Source organism: Brienomyrus brachyistius, chromosome 5 (genome assembly GCF_023856365.1).
Source record: "Brienomyrus brachyistius isolate T26 chromosome 5, BBRACH_0.4, whole genome shotgun sequence".
In the NCBI taxonomy this organism is placed as follows: domain Eukaryota; kingdom Metazoa; phylum Chordata; class Actinopteri; order Osteoglossiformes; family Mormyridae; genus Brienomyrus; species Brienomyrus brachyistius.
This window is the reverse complement of record NC_064537.1, coordinates 6,157,051-6,170,570: the sequence shown is the minus strand read 5'-3', so window position 1 is coordinate 6,170,570 and position 13,520 is coordinate 6,157,051. Positions and strand designations below refer to the sequence as shown.

At 42.1% G+C, this 13,520-nt stretch overlaps 1 long non-coding RNA gene across 1 annotated transcript; it reads right to left on the bottom strand.

The window, feature by feature from the left end:
• Positions 1–1,252: 1,252 nt before the first annotated feature.
• LOC125741983 (uncharacterized) lies at positions 1,253–3,299 on the bottom strand. The gene is made up of 3 exons (XR_007397947.1): positions 3,197–3,299; positions 1,470–2,580; positions 1,253–1,391 (listed from the first exon to the last, which is right to left on the bottom strand). It is a non-coding gene; the product is annotated as an uncharacterized LOC125741983 (long non-coding RNA).
• Between the last annotated feature and the right edge of the window lie 10,221 nt (positions 3,300–13,520).

Below are 13,520 nucleotides of genomic sequence, written 5' to 3'. Positions count from 1 at the left end.
ATTCAATGGCCCGTCGTCAATTATTCCTCACATGAACAACCTCCCTCAGACTGAAGAAGCTGCTTTGGATGAGCAGTGAAATGTTTCTACCTTTCAGTCCAGTTGCGTTGACTCAACCACTAGACAGTTTCACCTGGATGATGGAGAATCTTCACATAGAACTTCATGACTTTGGCGAAGTAGCTTCATCTCACACTGAAAAAATTAGAAAAATCCAACCTTTCATTGAAATAAATTTCATCAAAGAAATGAAATATGTCACCAGAAATAATTATTTCTAACAAAAACACACGTGTCACAATTATTTGCACCCCAGCATTTAATACTTTGTACGACCTCCCTTTGCCAGTATAACAGCATAGTCTTCTCTTGTAACCTTTTATAAGGCTGGAGAATAGAGAGCAGGGCATCCCAGACCATTCATCTTTACAGAATCTCTCCAGATCTCCCAGCATCCTAGGCTCTCTCTTCAGCACTCTGCTCTTCAGCTCAGCCCACAGGTTTGAATTGGGGTTCAGGTCAGGGGACTGAGATGGCCATGGCAGAAGCTTGATTTTGTGATCACTGATCCAATGGTGGCCCAGTTTTGTCCTATATAAAATCCATCCATTCATCCATCCATCCATCCATTCATTTTCCAAACCGCTTATCCTACTGGGTTGCGGGGGGTCTGGAGCCTATCCCAGAAGCAATGGGCACGAGGCAGGGAACAACCCACGATGGGGGGCCAGCCCATCGCAGGGCACACTCACGCACCATTCACTCACACATGCACACCTACGGGCAATTTAAGAACTCCAATTAGCCTCAGCATGTTTTTGGACTGCGGGGGGAAAACGGAGTACCCGGAGTACCCGGAGGAAACCCCAGGACGACATGGGGAGAACATGCAAACTCCACACACATATAACCCAGGCGGGGACTCGAACCCGGGTCCTAGAGGTGTGAGGCGACAGTGCTAATTTATATTTGTAAATTTATAAGTGAAGAGAGATCTGAATTTGATTAAATTAGACACTAAGACATCCTTATTCTCTATGAGGAAGTAGTATTTGTACGGCTTCCCCACAGCCCCCATCACTGTGAGTGTCTGGCACAGTAGTACACAGCCGTGTCTTCAGCTTTCAGGCTGTTCATCTCTAAATACACCTGGTTCTTGCTGTTGTCTCTGGAGATGGTGAATCTGCCCTGAACAGACTGGGAGTAGTAAGTGCTACTACTATCATACTTAATAGCAGCGACCCACTCCAGTCCCTTCCCAGGAGCCTGTCTGATCCAGCTCATCCAGTAGCTACTAAAAGTGAACCCAGAGGCTGTACATGTCAGTCTGTGTGATTCTCCAGGTTTTTTAACTGCTGATTCAGATTCAGCCAGAGTCTGTGTATCAACACCTAGAGAAACAGAGAAAGCAAGAAATAAGAATTACTGACATTTAAAACTGAAATATAAACCTTTTGCTGAATATTTACCTGTTAAGTATATAACCATCAGAACTACTGGGAACCTCGTTAAAGATGCCATGACTGACAGATTCAGATCCAGTCACCACTCAGTGCAGAGAGATAAATATATGATGATGATGTCAGAATTTGCATGAACTCCTCCTCACTGGCTGGGCAGATATACTGAAGGTAAATGGCAGAGTCAGGGTAGTGCGGGATCTCATATGAGAAACAGGATCTGAACTATTATACAGGGACTCATATGAGAAACAGGATCTGTACTATTATACAGGGACTCATATGAGAAACAGGATCTGTACTATTATATAGGGACTAATATGAGAAACAGGATCTGTACTATTATACAGGGACTCATATGAGAAAACAGGATCTGTACTATTGTACAGGGACTTATAACTTCATATACTCAGGTTTTTCAACATAATTTCAAAAGATTTGCAGTTGAAATTGCATGTTTATTTTCATAAATACTTACTGATTCAGTGATTTATTAGACTATATTTGACACATACGACACATGATTATACCCAAACCAAATCCATATAACCCAGAGCAGTAGTTGTCGCTGTCTTATCTTAATGTCCATTACAGATGCATCACAAGTCTGGGGGATTCCGGACTGAAGCCCCAAATGAATCCAAATGAGTCCCGAATGATTGTTTAGCTCAGATCTTTAAAGCCCAGGCTCTCATTCTGAGAATCTCATACATCACAGCAGTGCCAGTCCAGGGCTGCGTTTCCCAAAACCTCTGCAGTGCTGCAGTGCTGATAACATCAGAGAGAGAGAGAGAGAACTCAGTATGACCCTCAGACAGGTCAGGTCTCTGGGCTGAGACCCTGGTGTCTTAAGATCCTAGCAATACTCCTGCTCCATTTTGTGTATTTACTTCAGCCTTAGTACCACATGTGGCAAAACAAAAGTTAAAAAACATTGTTTTACATCTAAAATCTTATCCTTTGTCGGTAACCTTATTTTCTCAAACCTCCAATACTGTGTGTTGAATCCCACCTCTTTCCACTGGGTTCTCTGATGTCCATAGACGTGCTTTTAGGCATCCCGTCTAGGATGTATCCTGGCCTGGTGCCCTATGCTGCCTGGATTGAGTTCTAAGCCCCCCTGTAACGTGACGAGAATTAGTGGCTGCAAGAAGATTGGACGTATGGATGGATGGATGGATGGATGGATGGATGGATGGATGGATGGATGGATGGATGATGGATGGATGTTCAGCCACGGGGATCAAAGGGCGTCTCATTCTCACTCACCACTAAGTTATTGCATTAAAAATAGGTGGGGAAGGAAGTGTCAGGGAATTTGAATAGATTTGACAGCCCAAACTTCCAAACCACCATGAACATCAGGTATTTTTATTTTAAATAAAATGATTTAGTTTCTTAAATTTTGACAGGCAGTGATATTACCCGTTTCATAAGATTGCACATTAAGTCGATATTTTTGTGTCACTCTCCCATTACTTCATCCATCCATCCATCCATCCATCCATTTTCCAAACCGCTTATCCTACTGGGTCGCGGGGGGTCCGGAGCCTATCCCGGAAGCAATGGGCACAAGGCAGGGAACAACCCAGAATGGGGGGCCAGCCCATCGCAGCGCACACTCACACACCATTCACTCGCACATGCACACCTACGGGCAATTTAGCAACTCCAATTAGCCTCAGCATGTTTTTGGACTGTGGGGGGAAATCGGAGTACCCGGAGGAAACCATTACTTCATCTCACTGTGATTGTCGTACACAGTAGTACACAGCTGTGTCTTCAGTCTGCAGGCTCCTCCCTTGTAAGGACACTGTGCTGCTGGAGGTGTCTCTGGAGATGGTGAATTTATTCTTAAGAGACTCTTTGTAATAAGTGCTCCCATCACCACAAACACCACTGCAGTGCTTTATCAGATGATTCTCGAAAGAAACATGTACAGTAGCTGCTGTCAGTGAGTGAATAACCAGAGACCTTACAGGAGATGGTCAGAGACTCTCCTGGTTTTACAGTCACTGAGTCTGGTTGAGTGAGTTCAATATTGCAATGTGCACCTGTAAAAAAAAAAGATTATTAATTGATACAATTTTTAAAATATACTCTATAATGCAATGACTATACAGGAATATAACAGAAATACTGAAGTATGATTAAAAATAATCTATAAAGTACCGTGATCTTACATGGAAATAAAGGCATTAAAAGTATCAGGACTCTCAGAGCTTCCATTGTAACTCAAAGTCTTTGGCTGATTTGATGGTGAAGTCTGTGTGTTTAGAGGAACCTCATTTATATGACAGGCAGGTGGGTGAATTTGTTTACCTCCCTGGGGGATAGAAGGAGCCTCTTCATAAATGCAGATGGTCATACTTGCCTCTGTAAGGAGCTCTGCTGCCCCCATATGGGGAAAAACTACAAAATTAAGAAACATTCTTCAAGAAATCGATCCATTCATCTCCCAGTCGCTTATCCTGCTCAGGGTCTCAGGGGGCCTGGAGCCCATCTCAGGCTGAGGTACACCCTGGGCGGGATGTCGGTCCATCTCAAGATTTTCATGAAATGTTGGTGTTAAATGAAGAGAAAGGAGACTACGTCTGCTTTTAAGAATTATTAATTTATTTTTTTACAAATACTATTGAAATACTTTCAGAAAATTGTATTAGCAAATATCATATGCTGATGTGGAGAGTTCTAATGTTCTCCCTACGCAGTGTGGGCTTAATTTTACAGCCCAAAGACATGCAGTTCAGTGATTTGCTGTCTCTAAATCGCCCATTCTGTGCCTGCCTGATCTTGGACTGCCATCTTGTCCTTATAGTTTCCTGGCCTTGGGCCTTAACTGGCCAGAACGGCTCCACACTTCCCACCACCCTGAATCGGAGAAGCGTTGGATGGTAGATAGAGTGTATTTGGCTGGTACAAACCACCTGAAAGTCTGCTTCATTTCTATTAAAAATGACACTTTTTTTGGGACACAGTTTGTTTGATTCAGTTCATCTAAAAGATTCATTCTGATTCATCCACCAATTGGAGCCAGTGTCAGTGGCATTTCCTGATCATATAAAATAGATATAAAACACTCATGTTCCAATATGTCAAAAAAAGTCTCTTATTTAGGCTAAATTGTGCTAAGGAGTAAACTAAGTACCAGGAATAAGTCATCTGAGAAAAATATCATTTTTTGGTGAATCATACTCAGCTTGACGACATTGTACCCTAACTACTCATGTTTGTTAAAAACACAAACCTAACAGCTCATCACAGTCAGCTAACGAATCCAAGTGTAAAGCTCCTGTAAGGGACTCGCTCCCTGTGAACAAATCGTAAGCAAACGTCACACCATCAGTCGAAATTGCAATTAATTGTCAAGACCAGGACTTCACTATGTTTTACGCTGCGACTTTGCATGAGTTGTGTGTTGGTGCACTATAGAAGGTGATTAATTTATAAACTCTGAGGTGCTGGAGCTCGAAACTCATCTTTAATAAAGATAACGGCCTATTAATTACTTATAAAATATTACATTGCTACGTGTTTATCATCACCTGTTAGTTACATCAAGCTTTTCATCTGCGTTTCGCTTTTCTTACTCCTCTCTGCGATCCTTCTCATTGGCATTAGCCTCCACAAACGCTGCTCCTCTCCGTTTCTGATTGTTCTCTTGTCAGATTTTGTGGTTCATTTCTTCTCTGCTTGGGTTCTGACAGCTCTGTTGTTTTGCCAAGAAACGCTAACAATTATTCTTCCTTTTTGAAATTTTCTTTGAATTATTTTGCGGTAAGAACCTGGCCTATAGCCTCATCTATTTTAGTGGCCAAAAAGTGGATTTTTCTCTGCCCACGAGGTGTGGATTTTCCCTTTCAAAGTAATCAATTGAAACACTAATTTTGGCAGATTAATAATATATCAAACTCTTTGCGCTTCTGGTTCCTGGGACCCATAATCTCCCAGGACCTACAGTACAGTGGGCAGCCAACGCAGACACTGTCAAAAAGGCCCAGCAGAGGAAGTTCAACCTGCCTCGGGAGCTGCTGACCCAGTTCTACTCCGCAATGATCCAGTCTGTGTCCTGCCCATCCATCAGAGTCTGGTTTGGTTCTGCCACTAAACAGGCCGTCAACTAACAGTCAGGACATTGGTGATGACCTGCCATCCACTCAGGACTTTCCAGAGTCAGGAAAAGGGCAGAATCACAGAATCACACCCTGGTCTCCACCTGTTCACACTCCTCCCCTCTGGCAGGTGCTACACAGCACTGTACGCCTAAACAACCAGACACGTGGACAGCTTCTTTCCACAGGCCGTCACTGTGCTGAACACTTACAGCAGGCACACAGTGTCAGACACAATACTTGTACAATAAATCTGTTCACACTAAACATCCACTGTGCCTACTAACTGGAATCTGAGTATGATGTATATATGTTGTTCATGTTGTGTATACCATATGTTGTAAATATGTATATACTGTCAAGTTGACTGACCTTATGTATATACAGTAATCAGCATCTTTACACACTGCACCACTGCACTATTGTCCTATGGATCAAGTTCTTACTGTCCATACTGCACTGCATTGTTGTGTATCTGCATCCGTACATGTGCTTATACATGTTTTTTCCTACATGCCTTTCTGTGTATGTACAGTGAGAGCAAGGAAAAAATGAGAAATTCCTTGTATCTGAAAACATACTTGGCCAATAAAGCTGATTCTGATTATTGCCAAGGTGACCTCCTATGACAGTACTGTGCTTGAATTCACTCATCTCTCCTTGAAGACCCATTCGTTCATAAATGTTTGCAGACCTGACTGCATGGCTGGCTGCTTGATTTTAACAGCTGTGTGATGGGTCTGAATGTAGCACCTGACTTCAGTAACTAAGAGGCGTGTCCCAGTGCTTTTGTCCATACAGTTTATGTATATACATATTCCTGGGTTTGTGGGCTGCCAAGTGTCCAATGCATCAAATACATTCTGTGCCACAAAAGCATTATTTAATGATGAAATCAAGTAATGCAGTTTGTACACCTGACTGCAGTTTGTACACGAAAGCAGAAAGACGTCCCTTCCTGTTGTGTACAGAAACCCAGAGAAATGCACAGAACTGATATCAGTACTTTGCATTTCCTGGAGAGAAGAAAGTCATTCTGTGGCCAAAATGTATTTCGTGAACGATTTTGTGGATGAAATTGATTGAGTGGAATTACAAAATGCATTTAGTCTTTTGCTGAGTCAAGAAATGCCTTTCGTCTTTAGCTGCGACATAAGATGTACATAGAGGCCTCGGCACCTGTAGTAGGTGCTCCCCTGGGTGGAGTAGTACCTTCCAATGACCAGAAGGTGGAGCGACGGCTTTGATTTTTCAGACCCGTGTAATTACGATTTTACTTCTATTTAAATGTAATTAAGATAGAAATAATTAATGAGTTCATACTGTTATACTCATACTTTTTTATTATATTTTTTATATTTTTAAGCCAAGCCAATGAATAATGTAGGTTATGCTACCGTGCCATTTTCCCCTGAATAACACTGTCTCCGATAGTTCAGGAAGTAGTATTTGTACGGCTTCCCCACAGCCCCCATCACTGTGAGTCTCTGGCACAGTAGTACACAGCCGTGTCTTCAGCTTTCAGGCTGTTCATCTGTAAATACAGCTGGTTCCTGCCGTTGTCTCTGGAGATGGTGAATCTGCCCTGAACAGACTGGGAGTAGTAAGTGCTACCAGTATGGGCAGCGATCCACTCCAGTCCCTTCCCAGGAGCCTGTCTGACCCAGTGCATATAATAGCTACTGATTGAGAACCCAGAGGCTGTACATGTCAGTCTGTGTGATTCTCCAGGCTTTTTAACTGCTGGTTCAGACTCAGTCAGAGTCTGTGTATCAACACCTAGAGAAACAGAGAAAAGCAAGAAATGAGAATTACTGACATTTAAAACTGAAATATGAACCTGTTACTGAATATTTACCTGTTAAGTATATAACCATCAGAACTACTGGGAACCTTGTTAAAGATGCCATGACTGACAGATTCAGATCCAACTCTCAGTGCAGAGAGATAAATATATAGTGATGATGTCAGGATTTGCATGAACTCCTCCTCACTGGGTGGGCAGATATACTGAAGGTAGGTGGCAGAGTCAGGGCAGCGCAGGATCTCAATGTCTGTTTTATACGAGATGTATGTATAAAGTACGAGACGTAAGAAATCTTCATAACAGGAATTAACAAAAATGATCTCTCTGGCTCAGTGGATTGCACTTGTGCCACAAACCTCCTATGCTAGACATTAGAATCCCACCTCTACTCTTTCTGTGTGGAGTCTGCATGTTCTCATTTGGTATGAAGGTTTCCACTGGGTTCTCTGGTGTCCAAAGACATGCAGTTGATAGCTGATATCATTAAATTTCCCCCAGGAATCCTGTCTAAACCCTGGTAGGATCTATCATATGGGCAGCCTCATGGCTGGATTAAGACCTCTACAGGCCCCCAAGCATCAGTACAATAAGGGCCTCCTACCCACTTACCTATCCAGGAACCAACCCTGGGCAGTCACCAACACACCACAGGGCAGACTCACTCAGAACTACAGGGCCAATGTAGACTCACCAATCAACCTGCCCTGCGGGAAGAGACTGGAGCCCCCAGCAAAAACAGGGAGAGCGTGCAAAGTGCACACAGAAAGGATCGGGGACCAAACCCAGGACCTTCTTGCTGTGAGACAGCAGCACTGACCACCACACCAACCATATAGCAACTTGTCATATAAAATTTAAACGATAAAAAAATTAGAACCTTGTACAGACTGTCAATAAAGAATGCCGATTGATAGCACACTTCTGCTAATCACATCACAGAAACGAGAGGAATTGCAGCCAGTCATGTGGTAATATTTTAAGAACAGACAACCTACAGCCAAAGAATGCACTGCAAGGTGGAGTGAGTGAGTGGAGCATGCCACATGACAGTGTGTTGGTCTTTTTAAAAGAGGAGATATTGTGGGTAAATAAGGTAAAAAGATATTAGTCTGAAGATACTTGAAATCAATTATTATACCCAATAACTATCATTTTAATAGTACTGGGAACATTGTCCTCTACTCCTCTTCAGTATATGTGTTGATAAAATTAATGGCCAGCAGCCATTGATGGAGGTGAATATGAGTATTTGCACAGACATTCTTACTATTATTATCCCCTTTTCCTCATGACTTATGCTTCTCCTTCTATCTACATGCATCTCCTGCCTCAGAGCAGTGAAGGGGGTTTAAGGTTTTTTTTCTTCCATTAAATTGTATATTCCTGATAATTCCTGCCTTAAATTGTGCACGAGTCATTATTTTATGAAAGCAATATTATATTTTCCTGGACACAATAACTGCAAACTGTATGGGATTTTTCTCTGCTTATAACTGCATGGGTTAGATAATTATAGACTGAATTCCCTAATGGCACTTGTGGTATTAACTTGTAGTATAAACACAAAGGGAGTGTTATAGTCATAGTGCAGGCTTGACTTCTCTCACTGTGGGCGTCGAGCACAGTAATACACTGCAGTGTCTTCAGCTTTCAGGCTATTCATCTGCAGGTACAACCTGCTATTTGAGTCGTCTCTGGTGATGGTGAATCTGCCCTGAACAGACTGGGAGTAGTAGATCGGGGAACTGGATGTACAGATGTATGCGACCCACTCCAGTCCCTTCCCAGGAGCCTGTCTGACCCAGTGCATGCCATAGCTACTGAATGTGAACCCAGAGGCTGTACATGTCAGTCTGTGTGATTCTCCTGGTCTCTTCACCACTGGTTCAGACTCAGTCAGTACAATCTGAGCCTCCACACCTGTAAATAAAGAGGTAGAGCAGACTTTTAGATGAGCACAAAGAAAGATGCAGAGAGAAAGAGAGACAGAGAGGAGAGAGACAGGGACCTGAGAGAGCCAGTGCTGTGAGAGTGAGCAGGGCTGGTAGGAGCTTCATGGCTGCAGGACAGAGGGAGGAGCACTGAGGTAAAGTACACACTGAGTCCCAGTGACTGCTGCTCTCTGTCACACACTGACACTGGCTCCTTTAAAAGCTGTGGCAGGTTTGTACAGGATCCTCCTCTGCCAGGCAGGTAGTGGGTGTGGTCACATGATAATCAGATTAATTTAATATGTAAAACATAAATAAACAAATAGTTTATGTGCGATACAGTCCACGAACAATAATAACACCTTTTGTGTAATCTACATTGCCCAGCATCTAATATTAAATCCATTTTGAAATTCAGCAATAGGGAAGAGATTTTATTAAATTAATTTATGTTATTGTGTGTTGTGTATAGTTGAAATGTTATTTTCTTATGCAGTATTCTTTTACCAAATCAGTTACTCAGTTTTTAAAATGAATAGAATGGAATATAAGTATGAAGATATTCATATTTTAAATTACATTACAACAAATGTTTTACACAATATACATAATTTAGGGACAATTTAGGCAATGATTCACTAGAAAAAATTAACACAGTTGCTATAGTCTAGCATTTACTGTCACACTGAGGACATCTTGTGGTTCCTGCTGGAACTGCAGTCATGGATTTTTAGTTTGATAACACTGGGCAATGAAGAATTTGTCACAAAAACTAAGTAGTGTCTTTTATGGACTTTTAATTTTGCTATCAGACATAAATCATTCTTGAAGTCATTTTTATGGCTTAATCAATAGTATATAATTCCTTTACAACGTATGTGAATATTGAAGTTTCATTTAGGAAAAATAATTTGTTTTTTCCATGGGATGGTCCGGCCTTGGTTAGCACTGAGACCAGGGTTTGAGTCTCTGCTCCAAGTGCCTGTAGTTTGCATGTTATCCTCCTGTCGTCATGGGGGTGCTCTGGTTTCCCCCTGTACTCCGACATGCTGGGGTTAATAGGAGTGACCAAATTCCCCATAAGTGTGGTCCCTGTGGGGGGGTTGGCACCCCATCCTGATTAAAGCAATGTTGGATTTTTTTTGGCCACAATTCGCAAAGGTAGGTTTGGCGCAAAAACACCACTGAGCATCTCCAAAATAAGACCAAACCCACAGTGAAGCATGGTGGTGGCAGTCAGGGTGGGGGCCATTCCGGAATGCATTCATCAATTCCAATCCAAATCAGGGAATAGAACTGGAGTTGGAATTTTAACCTCCCTAAAGTTCAAATTCATTTCTAAATCTGTTACCCAGTTTCTTTTTCATTCTCAGATCCCAAATCCAGTTCCATTTCCTGATTTACACTGGAATTGATGAATGCACTGCAGAATGGCCCCAACCCTGGGGGCAGCATCATGCTTTGGGTTTGTTTTTCTTCAGCTGGAACTGGGGCTTTAGTCAAGGGGGAGGGAATTATGACCAGTTCAAAATACTGGTCAATTTTGGCCCAAAACTTTCAGGTGTTTGCTAGAACGCCAAAGATAAAGAGGAATTTCACCTTTCAGCATGACTACAGTAGGACACCAAGCATACATCTAAGTCAACCAAAGGAAGGCTTCACCAGAAGAAAAGTAAAGCTTTGGAATGGCCCAGCCAGAGCCCAGAGCTAAACTCAATTAAAAATCTGCTGTGGGGTGACCTGAAGAGAGCTGTGCACAAGAGATGCCCTCGTGGTCTGACAGATAGTGAGCTTGTATGCAAGGAAGAGTGGGCTAACAGTGCCAAGTCAAGATGTGGCTCGCTGGCCGACTCCTACCCAGAAAGACTGAATGATGTAAGCAAATCAAAAGGTGCTTCAACAATGTCTTGTGTTTGCACACTTTTTATATCCATCATATAAAATAATCAGAATTCATGTGTTAAAAGTATTAATATCAGATGTTGCGCAAACATTGTAAGGTAAAGTATTATAAACTGCAGAAACATGTAAAAAAAAGACCTGCATCACATTAGGTCTCAGTGAGTTTTTGTATCACTCTCCCATTACATTCTCTCACTGTGATTGTCGTGCACAGTAGTACACAGCTGTGTCTTCAGTCTGCAGGCTCCTCCCCTGTAAGGACACTGTGTTGCTGGAGGTGTCTCTGGAGATGGTGAATTTATTCTTAAGAGACTCTTTGTAAGCAGTGCTCCCATCATACCATATACCACCAACCCATTCCAGTTCTTTCCCCGCAGGTTGTCTGATCCAGTGTATGCCATAGCTAGTTACTGAGTAAGAGACTTTACAGGAGATGCTTGGAGATCCTCCAGGTTTCACAGTGATGGACTCTGACTGGGTGAGTTCAACATTACAATAAACACCTGAAGGAAAAAAAGAGTGTTTTTCTACTTCAAGAAATACAGAACAAATCATTACCAAGAACTGCACTTAAATTTCATGTTTAACTGACTACAACAGATAGACTTACATGTGAAAACACCCAGTAAAAAGAATAAAGTGGTTGTAGCAGCCATTGTGTTACAGAGGCGTCCTTGAATGTGACTGATGTCTGTGTGTTTGAAGGTGTCACTCTGGCTTTTATGCAAAGTCCAGCAGAAGCAAATGAATCTCTGGGGATTGTTGAGTGAAATCAAGTGAAGCAGAAAGACAGATGGCTGTACTGCTGTATATGGATAACTGTGCTGTTTGAGATGGACACAAGCTGAAGAATGAGCATTAATGGCTTATAGAACTGCTGATGGTCTAATCATGTCAGATTACCTTTGGTATTTGTTAAATAATTATATTGTTATATTTAAAAATATCTTGGTTTACCTTTGCAGTAGATATAGTAGATATGATTGGTTTAGTTTGTCTTTTCAGAAGCCCTGGCTGCCATTATCTCAGAGACCTTTCAGATTTGTCAGTTTGACTTTGATAAACAGTAATTTCGCAACTGCCTACAATTTCAGATAAAGGAACCCGATAGTCAGGGATGGGACACACACTCATGAGGCTGAAGAATCAACATTGTAATGAGAGAGACTCTTGTTTTTTTACAATAATATTAAAGTTTATGCTAATAATATAAGATAATGAAGTTTCACAGAGAAAGAAAATTTGCCTCTAAGGGATAATGACATGAACACAGAGTGTACAGACCAGCAGGGTAGGGCTCTGCGCCCATGTCTGGAAGGTCATGGGTTCAGCTACTCTGAGTATTTATATCACTCTTAGGTCATTATCACTTTATTAATCCCCATGGGGAAATTGTCTTTATGCCTCCCTCAACTTGACCTTTTTTAGTGTAAGTTGTCCATGAAGAACAGCCACCTGTTGGGGCGCCCAAGGATCTGGGGCTTAAGGGCCTTGGTCAAGGACCCGCCGACGTGCTGAGGCTGGGTTTGAACTCATTACCTGCTGCTTAGCCCACTGCGCCACACGCTGCCCCTTGAGCTGTAACTCTGACTGTTCCAGGGATGCTGGCTGACTCTGGCCTGTGACCACAAGTTTTCTTCACTCATATGCAGCAATGGAAAAACATGTTTGCTAGATAAGTTAAACTTAAATAAACTTCTGAATCTAAGGGCCAGAATTAGAATGGATTCCCTAATGATACCTGTGTGATAAAGGTCACAGACAGAGGATTATAGTCAGACGTCTCTCACTGAATCCTGAGTAGAGTAACACACTGCAGTGCCATAAGCTTTACAGCCTGCTGTTCTGAATCACCCTGAACACAGAAGTCTGTATGACCCTCCGTAAGGAGCTCTGGCGCCCCCTTATGGAGAAGAACTTAAGCAGCAGCAAACAGCTCCCTGTAAGATCCTTCATTACTTCATTACAGTCAATATTTTTTCAACTTATTACAGATGAAAGTGTTTTGTTTGTATGTATATATATATATATATATATATATATATATATATATATATATGCAAACTGCCGCCTGGTTCTTCTTTCTCATTCATGAAGGGCTTCTTCCTGGCTTCATGGGATTTCAGTCCTGCTTCTAGGAGCCTGATATGAACTGTCCTAGCAGTGCACTTCTCACCTGCACTTAATGTTTCCATTTTGAAGGTCACCTGATGTCATCCTGTTATTCATGAGAAACTGTGAGATGAGTTAACAGTCATCTCTGCCATTAGAAAGTCACTTCTGCCCTCTTTGTGGCTGGTTTCTGCTC